This window comes from Marmota monax, unplaced genomic scaffold (assembly GCF_021218885.2).
Source record: "Marmota monax isolate L192 unplaced genomic scaffold, Marmota_monax_Labrador192_F-V1.1 WCK01_AAM20220418_F8-fsc00116, whole genome shotgun sequence".
Lineage (NCBI taxonomy): Eukaryota > Metazoa > Chordata > Mammalia > Rodentia > Sciuridae > Marmota > Marmota monax.
Window position 1 is genome coordinate 264,192 of NW_026695220.1, and position 13,032 is coordinate 277,223.

Consider the following 13,032-nt stretch of genomic DNA (forward strand, 5'->3'; position numbering starts at 1 on the left):
TCCAGAAAATACAGCATGCTCTACTGTTTCAGTGACCACTCTTACTCAAGAACTCCTGGTTCCATAGATTGAACTATCTTGTTTGCTACTTTACCCACAAATCTTCCATTCCCATCAGGCAAGTTATATCAAGCCCACTTGATACAATACAACAGGGAAAGAAATAAGGAAAAAGGAAAAGATAACTAACAATAAAATATATACCTTGAGTAAAACTACAAGCTGGTGGGTCAGTTGTGAACACGGCCCATACCCAGCTGGTAAGCCAGTGTTGTTATGTGGAGTGTGTGCTCACATACATTCTCACTGGGCTGTGCCCACTCTGATGGATATTCTGGCCTTTCTGATTGTTAAATATTTTAAACCTCACAACTGGCAGTGAGCACTTAAAAAATTTACAGAAGAATGATTCACTGAACAACATGCAATGCTAGCCAAGTACCCAAAAATCAATCAAACTAACCTATACTTCTATGAGAGGAGTACTAGGCTAGCATCAGAATACTGTGCCCATGACAATTCAAAAATGAATGGAAAAGTAAATCACATATAAAACTAATTAAATGTCTCCCCAGTGGAGAGTTAACACCCAATGTCAGCCTGATAGGAGGTTCCTAATCATATGTTTACAACTCTGCCATTTACCCTCTCCAGTGGGTTATCTGTACTTTGAGTGAGGGCGATGATGACAGCAAATTAAATTTCCAGAAAAAGAACAGCTCATCTATGTGACTGAACAAAAGATTTGGGGTTAAAAATTATCTCAACTGAATGAATAATGGGTCGATTGCAACAAATCAAAATCCAAGAGAAACACACATTAATTTCTGGGATCCAGAGTCTGAACTGTAGAATGCTGGATAAGGAATCAAATAACTTAACAGCAGCAGGTCTGAGTAAACCAGAAGGTCTTAGTTGATGGCAAACTGAAGCCATTAGTGAGAACTGACTGCCAACAATTTGTTTGGTCTTATGTTAAACTGAGAAAAGAACAGGACTACACCCCTTCTACTCATCAACCAATGGTTCAAGAGAATAATTTTCTTTTTTCTACCTCTCTTTGGAAGTGCCAGGGTGTTGCCCATGCTAAGCATATACTCTGCCACTGAGCTGTGGCACCAGCCCCAGGCTGAAAGAATTAAAACTGAATGTGTCCAGGGAAAGCCAACCACAATGGAGATACGACTCCAAACCTCCTCCTCAAAAAAAAAAAAAAGTGATTTCAGGATATGATGATGCTCCCCTTGGGGCAAAATGTTGGTTGTCTTCAAATGCTGGTAAGACTGCCACACAAAAATGAAATTAGCTTCTTCCTGCCTCTCCCAGAGCACAGAATTAGATCCAAAGTTTGGAAACTCCAGGAAGGAAGTTCAGGGTCTAATTTAAGGGGAAAAACTTTTTAATAGATGGGGATGCCCCTAAAACTGAGTGCTTCCCATCACTGACAGGGTCTGACATAAAATGTGTACTCATTAGGTATGTTACAGGCAGGGGTTAGAACATCAAGAATTATTCGGATAAAAATTACTTGCATTACAAACAACAATTATTTGTAAGATTCTTTCCAGCCTCATGATTTATATAAACCACAATGTGTCTAATCTGAAACATTTGCCCAATCAAATCATGTTTCAAGATGCTGCTTCATATCCTGGTGCCCTCACGAAGTCAGTTATGGCAAAAACAGATCATTTCATCCACAGTGCTTACCTCCACTGTTAGACCATTCGGTGCTTCATTACACAAAGTATTATTGTGCTTCCTAAAAAGTTTTATTTGAAGTAGTCCACCTCACAACTATATCATAAAGCCCCTGGGACCATGATCTCATGTCTCTACTACCTACCTACTAGCCACTGAAAAGAAACTTGCTGATTCGTTGCTTGTCTAGTTTTTCAGATAGCACATATTCAATATTCTTATAATCATCAACATCTACTTGCTGTAGAACTGATGAAATATACAGCAACAGCTTCTTTGGGCATGCCTGTATGCCACCTTCTTACTACATCTGAATTCCTTTTTTTTTTTTTTTTTTTCACTTAAAACTTCCTAACTCTCTAATGAGAAAAATAGTTACAAAAGCCAAAATCCATTCTTAAAGCTTTTGCAGATAACAGAACATGCCTTTTTCCTTCCCCCCATTCCCTTAGAACATATCTGCAGATGGCTTGAAAAAACAAAAATCTTAGGAGAAGAAAGGTTGTGAAAGACAAAAAAAAGAGGAAAATCTGAAAATCTATACTCTAAAATAACAGTAGCAATCTCTTGCATGCTACATCTCTTCCTCAGTGCAGCTTGGAAAGTTTTCAGCTGTAAATGGAGTCATAAGGACACCCCCAGGGGAAAATTATTCGCCTCCCCAAAGGGATTGGCATTCTAAAACAATGAAAATAAGAAATAAAAGGTTTTTTTCTTTTTATGATAAAGGCTTATCTTTGGGGATAGAATCAAATAATGAATAAAGAGGAAATTTACTTAAACATTCAGTTTTCATTTAATTCATTAGTATTTAAATCAAGCTCGAAAATTTAAAATTATAATTGCTTCCCTAGTGTCGCTTAAGATATTTTAGGTCCAAAACTCAAAAATATGGCAGAATACTGAAAGGGAGATTTGGAATTCAATTTAGCAACCATATCCAAAATGGTGTAGAAACATTCAAAATGCACAAACTTATTAAATCATTTGAGCTTATTTAATACCATTAGGTCTGGCCAAAAATGTCTACTGTGAAATTACACTACCCAGCTAAAAATTAAAAGTATTTAGAGACACAGTTAAAGAAACACAGATGCACACATGGCTCTAACTATTCTTTCTATGTAGGTAACAGGCCAGACATTCATTTAATTAACTAATTTAGAATGAATTGGAGATCAAAAATATTCACACTTTTTTTTGTGATCTTAGATGTATAGTCTAAAAAACAATTGATTCTGATTTTCCTTGGACTCTCCATGGCTTGCTTCTCTTGAGTCTCATCCAATTCTATTTACGATGGTTTTGGTTTTTCATTAATAGACTACATATTTGGTGTAAATACTGTGCAAAAACTTATGTACATTAAATACAGAGACCTCACAGAGATCTGAAGAGACCATAGATCTGACCACAGACTCCAACTATAAACCTTCACATTATGGGTGTGGAGGCAATCAACAACCTCTTCAAAGTACTCTACTATAAACATCAGCTGATTTCGGTGAAGAACATGGTGGAATGACAATCAATGACAGATCAGGGCATCTATGGGGAAGTTGACTTAAGAGTCTATAAGTGTGTGAGAACAGGGATTATGTCTTATTAATTGCTGCATCCCTAGCACCTAGTCTTATGTATGGAAAGAGCTGACTAAATGGATGAACTAATGCAGCAGCATGAAGGCACCTGGCTGAAGAGACAGTACACACTGAAACCCAAGGCCACATCTACCCACAGTAAAGCCTTCTAATTTTCATAAAGTTGTGATCAGGGCTATGACCCTAACCAAAAAGAACTCTACTGTTGCTAAATTCAAGAGCTCATGACAAACTACCTGAACTGCAAGTGAAACCTGAAGATATCCTCAATCCCATACAACCACTATAGTGGTCTTCCAAAACTGGGCCCTGTGGCTAAGGATAACAGCCTCAGACCCATACTTATAGTCATGAAGTCAGTTTTGAAAGCCTCTATTAGAACTGCACATGCATTGCCAGCTTCAAACAGCAGCTCCCCCTGCATTCTCACTTTCTTCTCTCCCACAATAAGGTGAATAATGGCTGGGATCTGAATTTGTATCTGGTCCGTGACCCAGGTATATAAAGATATTCTCATCTAAAGAAGCAACAAGCTTTCCAAAAGACAGGTGTTCAAACCTAAGTGTGACAAAGCTTACAAGTAGGGAGAATATCAGTACTTAGGACAGTAACTAATTTGAGCTTATTTGATTATTTTCTGTCACCAGGCATCACACCAGAGAGTTTATGCATATTGTTTTCTTTAATGCTCCCAACTACACTATAAAGTAGCTCCTGTGATTTATCACTTGATGGCAAATTAAGCTTTCAAAGGTCAAATAGCATTTATAAGGTCATATAGGTATTGTCATCCATGTCTTAATTATGACCTGACATGGCCTGGTTTTATTTGAGTACATAATGTTCTTTGGGCATTCATAAGAAGTAATATTTACTGCTTTTTTTTTAAAAAAAAAAAAAGTCTTGTTTCATTTTAGTCCAACATTGCTATCTCTAATTTGCGTACACTATATTTAGAAGTAAATCTGGCATAATATGTACTTTATGAATTACAGGAACATGAATTAATTACACTCTGACAGTCATTACCTCTTATATGTATGTGAATTCAAAATTCTAATTCCAAATGTTTTCATCTACAAAGCATGTAACTACATATCCATATCCATTTCTTCATTATAAAAGCAATGCAAGAGTATTAAAAAATACAGAAAAAAGAAAACTAGAAAAACAAAATCTATCATATCATCACCCAAATATAACTGTTAACATATTGGGAACCATACAATTTAGAGCTCAAAAATATAATTTGATTACTCATATAAACATGATTTCCCTCAAAAAGCCCATAATTTAGAATCAGCATTTTTTTCAAGTGTTGAAAGGACCAATGGAAAACACTTTTATATAATTCCCACATGGAAGTCAAAGAGAAATCTGTTTAGGTACCATGAAAAAGAGCTTGTGACTTTTTTGAAAGAAAAAGATCAGCTATTTTATTATTCAACATTCACAGTAATACTATCTTCAGTGCATGTGCAAGAAACATGCTGCTCTGGTTTGAATATGTTCCCTCCAAGTCAGGAGTTATCAAGTGTTAGTATTAAGAGGAAATATGTTGAAGAGGCAATTAGTCCAGAAGGACTTCTCTCATGAATGGGAGGCTTTACATGGCTTTCAGCTAGTTTGTTCTTCTGCCTAATGTCACACAAGGAGATGTTTCCTCCCCTGCTGAAGATTCCAAGACAAGGTACACTCTTGGAAATAGAGAACAGAACTCACCAGACAACCAAACCTGCTGGCACCTTGACTTTGGACTTCATAGCCTAGAGAACTATGAGAAAATAAATTTCTGTTTTTTATGAGTCACCCAGCCTCAGGTATTTTGTTATAATAGCCTGAAACAGACTGCAACATAAGTCAATAGAAATCTTAGGAAGGAATAAATTCTACATTTCTCAGTGGACTAACTTCCTAAAGGATTTGCTACTTGACATTGACTTAAACTCTACAGACAGATGCTCTAAGATACAACTTTTACATGGCCCATGATGGCCTTTAATGGTGCTTCTAACCAAGGAAAGAGAAAAATATGCAAACAGCAAAATAAAAGGAATCTTGTACAGTCATACATGTGCAGCTCTCCCAGGCTTTTCTAAGTTACCAACTTTTCAATAAGTTGGGAGAAGGCTGGGCTAAGAAACCATTTCCTGGCCCAGGATCTTCTTTAAAATAATGAGAATGTCTGTTTATTTGGCACTTAGTACATTTAAGTTACTGTTATCCAATGGTAATATAGATGATATATAGTTTAGATTATAGCTATCTAAATATGCAAGAATTTAATTTAGATAACCAAAAGTTTTCTTGGTTCTTAATTTTCTTCTTGACACCAAGAACTGTATAAACAAATGATTAATAGGTAATGCAGTGCTGCAACCATGGCCAAATTGACCTAGATCAAAATAAGTCAAAATAAAAATAAAATAGCTATAATCTAAATGCTTCCACTTGCCACTAAGAACTCTGCATTTCACCTTCCCTTTTCGCCTGTTTTTTGTTCAGTCCATAGGAACCAAAGTAGGAACTCTGTCTACACCCCTCTAATTAAGACAATCATTATGTTGCTATGATCTGAAATGTGTCCCACACCTTCAAATTCATATGGTGGACCCTTAACTCCCTGGTGCAATGGTACTTGAGAGACAGCTTTGGGAAATAATCAGATTATAACGGTGGAGCCCTTAGGATGGGCCATTCCCATACAAGAAGAGACAGAAAAGAGCTTGTTGCTTTCTCTCCGCCATGTGAGCACACAGTAAAAAGCTGTCTGCAAGCAAGGAGAAGAGTACTCATCAGGACCTTCACATATCAGCACCTTGATCTTAGACTTCAAGTCTCCAGAACTGTGAGAACTAAATTTCTATGAGAAGTCAATTGCTGTTGCTGTATTTTAATTAAGAAAAACTTTTAAAAAGCCCTGCAATTCTGGCTAGATTTTCAGCCATATACTCCATAGTATGTTGTTTCAGTGGCCCAAGCTAATCAAGTCACAAGTCTTCCCTGCTGCGCAAGTTCTATCTCACATTCTCTCAAGGTTTCTCTTCCAAACCTTAGCCCACAGGTATTAGCTAACCAGTGGTTTAAACAGTGAGAGAAAAGTAAAGGAGACATCTAATGATTGCAAAGCAGAGTGCCAAAAGGAAAAACTGACTTTCTAAGGGAAATAGCAAAGAGTTTCTTCATTTGCAGAACCCTGGTTATTCACCTTCTTCGAAATACCTGTCTTGGATGATCTCTCCACTTTGTGCCAAGATACTCCTTCAAATTATATTGAACCCCAACAATTGATACGTGGCATAATTGCAATTGATAATCAAAAACAGATTGAGAAGAAATCAAGAAAGACATCCATTGTGCTATGCTTGTTGACTTTTCTAAATTTAAATCAGAACTATTCTTGCCTTATTTGTTTTTTTCAACTCAGGATATTTATAAAATGTTATTTTACATAATAAACTGAAAGGAGTTTTCCATTTTCAAAAGCAAAGTTGCCAATTGACTATGAACAGATTCACTAGATGGAACTTAACAACTTTTCTTCTGAATTCCCTTTATCTAACATAGCCAGATACTTGGTAAGCACTTACTAGCTATTTGATGAATGGCTGAACACTTACCAGGAATGTTCCTCCCTGGCTTATCTGGAATATTCTATCTTCTTCTGGGTGCCACTGCAAAACACATGCTTAGACACACCCTATGAGTGGAATCAAACTCTCTCTTCCTAATAAAGTAACAAATACACAGAAGGTTTAACATGTTAAGTCTATATTCTAGGAAGTTGTTTCAATGAAAATAGTTGTTTTACCATAAAAATATAACTAAACACTTTAAGTGTTAGTTTTTATTTAGTAGTTACATAGTAAAAGCATAAAAATAAGTTTTCAAATAATGTTTTCAGAAGAATGAAGTGTTCATAAAGCTTAAACTTCATTAGAACTTCTTTTTGCTTTGATTTACCAATTTTTTTTAAATGTTCTTGGTTCTTAATTTTCTTCTTGACACCAAGAACTGTATAAATGAATGATTAATGGTAATGCATTGCTGCAACCATGGCCAAATTGACCTAGATGAAAATAAATCAAAATAAAAACACTGCTGCATCAAATACCGGCAGCTGGCAGGAGGCCCAGGAGGTCACCAAACTTGGACTTGAGAAAATTCTCAGAGTTTCCTGAAATTTTCAAAGATATCTCTGCATTTTCTTAATAAAAACCAAAATGCCACATTAACAACAAAGAGAAAAAAACTAAATGGAATCCTTTGAAAAGAGAAACCATAGTGAGCAAATTATTGTTTTCACAATGGATGCAATAAATGTATTTTCTTGATGTTGTAAATATTGCTGACACTGCTTTATGATTAAGGAAATCTTTTAAATAAATATTCCTGAAATCAAACTGGGATAAGTGTGACAGGCAGTAGAATTCTACAGTTTTCTGATAGTACTCTACAACATGGATTTTGTGCCTCTTTGTGAACATTACCCAATATTTCAGAAGGCTAAATAGTTAAATGAAAAACATACTGAGCAGAACACAGCAAATTTGAGTTGTTAATCAATGCCACCAATAACTATTATTAGCTCTGAGAATATCTCCAAGTCTGTTTCCCCACTTACATTACACAAATACTAATGCCCTTTCCCATTCTAAAAATTGTATGAATACACAGGAATCCTGTGGATATAGCTAATGTACAGACATTTTATAAGGCCTCTCTTTATAAAAAGTGTGACTACTCCATTTCACAATAAAATTGCAAAACATTCATACAGAGTAGTCTTTACAAAAAAAAAAAAAAATAGATTTCAAGTGCCCAGTTGATCTGGGAAGGTGGATCAAAACCATGATTCTCAGTGTGTGGTCTCTAGTCAGTAGTAGCAACTTCACCTGGGACCTTTTAGCAATGTTGTTCAAAATGTTGTACTAGTTTCTGAGAACCTTCAAGTATGTCATTTATTCTGACACAAATTCTTCCACTAGCTGAAACATAAAAACCATGAAATGAACATATATGTGTTAATAACCTCAATTCCTATTTGCTTTGAGGGTCCCAGTTTCAGAGGTAAAAAGAGAAAGGAGAGCTTAAAAAGAGAGCTTCAGTTTAAACCATTCCTTAGTGTCCAGAGTAAAATATCAGTAGATTCTAATTAAGCATTTACTATGAGACAGACGGTATCTTAAGAAGCTTTCTCCTCACAACAACTCTCTGAGATGGGTCCTATAACCCCAATTATGTAACTTGTCCAAACTCAAACAACTAGTGACAGGGCCAGGATTCAGAGCTAGACAGTCTGGACACAGTGTGTGTCTTTAACCACGGGTATGTGCAGAAAATTGGGGGAACTCAGCCCCCATGGCTAATTTTCTTTGTGTGAGATTGAACCACATGCCAGAAATAAACATTTCAGCTTTGTTTCTCACAAAATGATAATGAATCAAGCTAAAGACTTACTATCGAATGCTGAGAAATATAATCCAAAAACAATAAATATAAAATACAAACACATATCCATCTCCTGTGATGTGTTTTGCTCACAAGAGTTTCAAGATTGGCCTTAATAGTAAAACCATGCATGATGGAACAAATAGAACTCTGAAGTGAACCTAAATGAATTCCAGGTAATGCTCATCAAAACATTTCTAAGTGAGCCAGGTTATGTAAACCAAGCCTAATTAAGCTGACTTCTAGATGATTGTATCTGCTCTGGCACTTGTGCCTACCAGTGGAGGATTGTAATGTCACCATGAGGCAATGCAGTATTGATCATTTCTAATTGGCCACTCACTGCAAGCAGTGCTGCCACATCTATCACTCTGAATTGCGACATCAAACTCTCTTAGCTTTTCAGTTAAATTATCCAGAACACTTAATTTGATTACTGAGTTTGAATTTGCTTCCACATGCCTTCTTTTTTCCCCATCAACAGATGTTTCTCTAATCTTTCTTTTTAAAGTTATTTCATAGCAAGCCAAATAGAATACCCTACTTACAGTAAGCTGTAATTACATTTAATTTAATAACATCCAATTCTAATTCCATTCAACTTGTTTTCATTTTGGTGTTTGGGAGTTAGGATTTTGGTTTAGGTTTTTTGGTTTTGTGTATATGTATACATATTTATAACATTAAATTGTAATTTTTAAAATATCCTAATGACTTGATTTCTTGAATAGAACATTTACTAAGATGATTATGGGCTGGCACTTGCTCTCTGTCTAGTCTTCCAGAAGTCACACAGGATAGGGAATGGGCAACTTATATTCTTGCACTTAAAGATACAAGATATAAAAAGACATTTTCAGACATCTAATATTATACTTATCACAAATTTAAGAGAATTGAAACTAATTTTTTGGATTAAATACCATAAATATTTCTCACTAGAGCTTTTTGGTCCTAAGAAGATCATAGAGATGATCTTCCAGTCTAATAATGTAAAAGGTGTAGATTTTGTGTGTACATAGTTCAAAGCACTTTGAAATGATTGCAGTTGAGGAAGAAAAGGACTCTTCAATTACTTCACCTACCCTTTTTGCCAGTTTAGGCTTGTCCTTGTTCTGTGTCCTCATTTTTCTATTTTCTTGAACAAACATTGATGTAGCTGGATAAGGTTTCATGTATTCTGTCAAGAGCTAAGAAACAGCAGGCAGTACTCCTAACCTTGGAGATTGCACCCTGTTACTTTTACATGCTTTCCCATGGCTTACATTTTTTATATAAAAAACAGTATTCTGAAAAGTCAGATTTTAAGACTCTTTAAAAATGTGAAAGTTAATAGAGTACAAGCTCCACCAAAAGTCAAATCCTTACCACAGTCAGTAATTAGAAAAAGAGGAGGCTATTGATTTAAAGCTAATCTGCTGAAAAATTTTTTTAGAAAGTTCCATATAAAACACCCAACATAATTGGAAAGATTATTTGAGGATGTCCATATATTCACTTTCTGGTAGAAAGGAAAAATTGTAAATTCCACTCTAAGGGCTCATATAAATACAAAAATCTGATCACGTATCAACAAATTTTTAAATTTGATATTTACGGTTAGTTTTTTGCTCTTGGTTTTGAGTATACATGTTTTGTGTATTTTCAGCTAACAAATATTTAATATATTATTCTAGACACTTTAGAATTATTACTTCATTTAACTCTGATAACAATGTGAAAAGTAAGAGTAAGTGTTACACGACACTTCCAGTCCCTCTTTTATAGATGAGGAAAATTATGCAAGCATTCAAGAGCATGGAGAAGTAAAAGAGCAGGTTTGAACCTGGATCTGCCTTAAAACAAGGCTTCTGTTCCTATCCCCTACCTACACTTCCCCCATTCTCTAAACATAAGCTTAGTACCTGTTCCTTAACAAGTGTATATACCTCAGTGACAAATTGGTGTAGAAGATCACAGCTTGTAAAATAAATATTCTCTGTACAGAAAGTCTTGGTACAGTGAGCACCATGTTCACTACAGCACACATGGGCTGGGACTGGAGTTTTGCCTAGTCTAGATTTTCTTATCCAATGTCAGGTTTTCTAATCCTTTTAAGCCCATTTGCAAAGTCATTCTATTTCAGTATTAATGGCTTAAAACAGCTAGAGTTTTTTAAGCCAAAATTTTGAAATTTCAGATCTCTATTGAGAAAGAGAAAGAGGGAAACATCCGTTTGAATAATCCAGAGACTGCATCGCTGAATTTTCTTTCACTTATGAGAATGTAGTTAATCCCTCAAACCCCCAACTACTTTAGGGAGAAAAAAGTCCTATATATGAATGCCTGTAATGTGCACTGATGACAGGGATGATCTAGGATTATCTCATCAGGAGCCAAAGACTCATGTTATTACAACTAGAAGACTCATCTGTGTTTCATCTTGGTTTTATTTTAGCTCTTGGAAAAGGAAAAAAAATCTTATTCTCTCCTAAATAAAGTATGCAAACTCTACAATGTAATAATTACTAGAAATTATGGTTCTTTTATGGTCCTTTATTGGAACCTACAAAGTTCAGTGTTTTGTTTTTACCATAGGCAAAACCCTACTGATGAATACCTAAGGTTTTCTGGAAAGTAGTCTCTTTCTTCTTTTCTCTAGAGAGGGGAATTTACAGGTGTCTGCCCTTACCCTAACTGAAATCCAACCCCAGAGTTCTCAAACTGCAAGCACTAGCATCAGCTAGAGGGTTTATTGAAACAGATTGCTGGCCCCAACCCCAGAGATTCAGATTCAGTGGGTGGAGCCAGCGCCCTAGATTTAGTACATTAGAAAGTTCCCAGGTGGTGCTGCTACAGCCCAGAGACCACACTTGGAGAATCACTGCTTTCACTCACTTCTTCCTAAACTCTCCATTGCAGGTTGAAATCTGAGATCCGTTTTGGTTTTTGTTTCTTTGGGTTTTTTGTTTTGTTTTGTTTCTTTATGCTGATTACCCATAGTCCCACCCCCAGAGATTGTGATTAACTGGTCAGGGGTGTCAATTAAGCAACATTAAAAAATAAATAAATAAATAAATAAATAAATAAATAAAAAACCTCCACTCCAGGAATAAGTCTACTTGTACAGTAACCTTATCTTTAAGGTTGCTAAAGATAGCTCTTAGACGTCATATTGTACAAGATATGTACAACCAATAATATATATTTAAAGGGTTTTTTGTTTGTTTGTTTGTTTTTGTTTTTGTTTTTTAAGAAAAGAACCTCTGGTCCACACCACACAGACCCAGACCCACTGTCCTGGATGCTCAGCGTGGCGCTCCCAGCCGAGCTAGGGACACTTCCAAGAAGACCAAGGCAGAGTGGGGATGAGCTTCCAGGAGTTAATCACTGTATGTTATCTCAGAGGCCAAACTCTGAGGCAGAAATCCGCTCCCAGGTAACCTCCCGAGGTTTATGAACACAAGGGAAATTTGCAAGACAGACCCTGACCTCTCTCAGCCTTCAGCCTGGGCAGGAATTTTACCGGACAGTTCACCCCCTGCCTCAGCACCAGGGGGAAAACTGCACCCTCGCGTCACGTAACAAATCAAATTGCAGTCCCCGGAGGGTCAGCCCGAAGTCCCCTAGACGTCACTCTGGCTAGGAAAGGAGAGACGGTGGTGTTGCCTTACCTGGTGCGAGTGTCCAGGTTCAGGGTTGCAGTCACAGCCAGCTGCGTGGTGCGCCAGAGGGACCAGGTGTCCCAGGCAATGACAAGCCCGGACCGGGGAAAACCTGGGCTGAATCCGGTTGGCAGCGCTCCGCCTGGAGACCCGTCTCTCTGCAGCAGCCGGTGCCTAGCGCCCCGGCTCAGAAACTCCTCAGCCCCCTGGAGGCGGAGCCGGGAGATAAGGTTCAGGCGCCCCACCCGCCCCCTTGGCGGGGCGACTGCCAGAGGGTGGGGTTTGGGATCTGGATCTGGAAGTGAGAACTGTTACTGTTAACTCTGGTAGAGACACAGTCAGTTCAAATCCTGCTAGGACCAGAATATGCACGATTGGGGAATGACAGTGAAGTTGAACAAGGACGTCCAAGAAGGACGAGGAAACCCAGAAAGAGAGGCAGAATGAGCAACTAGTAGGAAAGCAGAAAAGAGGCAACTCCCCGCAATTAGGGCTTGCTTGTTCTGTCATATACACACATTAACACGGTCTCACCTGGTATTTTCTTCTGCCTCCAAAGCTCTGTCCCAGACCTTATCATAGCTCTCTGCTTTTCTTTATTCAGTTCTCTACTCAAATATCACCAAGTGAGTCCT

At 37.1% G+C, this 13,032-nt stretch overlaps 1 protein-coding gene across 1 annotated transcript in view; it reads right to left on the reverse strand.

Annotated features, from left to right (window-relative positions):
* Col21a1 (collagen type XXI alpha 1 chain) overlaps positions 1-12,610 on the reverse strand; it is a 180,899-nt gene extending 168,289 nt beyond the window's left edge. Inside the window, exon 1 of the mRNA XM_058575208.1 lies at positions 12,407-12,610. The gene's annotated coding sequence lies outside the window, so the exon portion shown is untranslated. The remainder of the gene's footprint in view (positions 1-12,406) is intronic.
* Positions 12,611-13,032: the final 422 nt, after the last annotated feature.